General features: G+C 65.3%; 1 long non-coding RNA gene across 1 annotated transcript; it reads left to right on the top strand.

Moving 5' to 3' along the window:
- Positions 1 to 466: 466 nt before the first annotated feature.
- LOC113980907 lies at positions 467 to 1,198 on the top strand. Its single transcript, XR_003538248.1, has 5 exons — positions 467 to 483; positions 732 to 764; positions 848 to 898; positions 985 to 1,065; positions 1,156 to 1,198. It is a non-coding gene; the product is annotated as an uncharacterized LOC113980907 (long non-coding RNA).
- The last annotated feature ends 219 nt before the right edge of the window (positions 1,199 to 1,417 follow it).

Genomic DNA, 1,417 nt, shown 5'->3' on the forward strand with positions numbered 1-1,417 from the left:
GGTTCATGTGGGATTTGAGGGTCCTGGGGGGGGTTGGGGGAGTTCAGCTGGATTTTGGGGGGCCCAGGGGGGGGTTCAGGTGGGTTTTGGGGGGTCCAGGGGGGGTTCAGGTGGGTTTTGGGAGGGGGGGAACATTTGAGGGTTTCCTGAAGGATTTGGGGGTTCAGGGGTTGAATTTGAGGGGGTTTGGAGGGAGATTTTGGGGGGATTTTGGGGGTGTCCTGGGGGGGATTTTGGGGGTGTTTTGGGGGCATTTTGGGGGTGTTCTGGGGGATATTTTGGGGGTGTCCTGGAGGGATTTTTGGGGTGTCCTGGGGGGGATTTTGGGGTGTTTTGAGGGGATTTTGGGGGTGTCCTGAGGGGGCTTTTGAGGGGATTTTGGGGGATTTTGGGGTGTTCTGGGGGTCTCCCAACCCCTCTTTCCCCCCCCAGGTCCGCGAGTCGCTCCGGGGAGAGGAAAAAGAGCAAGAAGAAGAAACACAGGTGAGGGGGGGAGGGGCCTTCACCTGTCACAGGTGAGGGGGGTGGGGCCACCCAGGTCAGAAGGTGTGGCCAAACAGGTGAAGGGGTGGAGCTTCTGGACAGGTAAAGGGGTGGGGCCAATGAAAGAAACACCTGTCATAGGTGAGGGGGTGTGGCCACACAGGTGAGGGGGTGGAGTCCCAGAGGTGAGAGGGGGTGTGGCCAACCTGACCCCGCCCCCTTTTTTCCCCTCTCCCCTCCCCCTCCAGGTCTGAATCCGAGGCCAAGAAGCGAAAGCACCGGTGAGTGGGGGAGGGGCAGGGGGTGGGTGGGCGTGGCCTTGGCGATGATGTCACTGATGACGTCATCGGTGATGTCACCGCAGCTCCCCCAGCCCCAAGGCCAAGCACAAGGCCAAGGAGAAGAAGCGCAAGAGGTGAGGCCCCTCCCCCGTCCTCAAACCCCTCCCCCTGCCCCCAAATGGCCCCTCCCCCTCTCACCGTGCCCCTCCCCCTTCCGCAGGTCCACCAGCCAATCGCAGAAGCCGGAACGTTCTTCCTCCCCCGCCGGCTCCTCCTCCTCCTCCAACTCCTCCCGCAGCAGGTAAAAAACACCCCCCCGAGCCCCCCCCCCCACCCCCAACCCCCCCCCCCCACCCCCCCCCTGACCACGCCCCTCCCCCCACCCCCGCAGGTCCCGCAGCGCCACGGCCCCGCCCCCGGCCCCGGCCCCGCCCACCCAGCGCCGCGCCCACCACGAGGAGGAGGAGCCAACGCCGGCCCCGCCTTTGGCCCCTCCCCCGCCGCAGGTGAGCTGGTGCCGGAGGGGGCGTGGCCTCGGGGGAGGGGGGCGTGGCTTCCCCCTTAGACCCCGCCCTGGTGTTTTTGACCCCCCCGATAACCCCATTTTTTGGTGTTTTTGTGTTTTTTGCAGCCGCAGCAGCAGCAGCAGCAGC

Source organism: Neopelma chrysocephalum, unplaced genomic scaffold (assembly GCF_003984885.1).
Source record: "Neopelma chrysocephalum unplaced genomic scaffold, ASM398488v2 Primary Assembly neopelma1_95585, whole genome shotgun sequence".
Taxonomy (NCBI): Eukaryota; Metazoa; Chordata; class Aves; order Passeriformes; family Pipridae; genus Neopelma; species Neopelma chrysocephalum.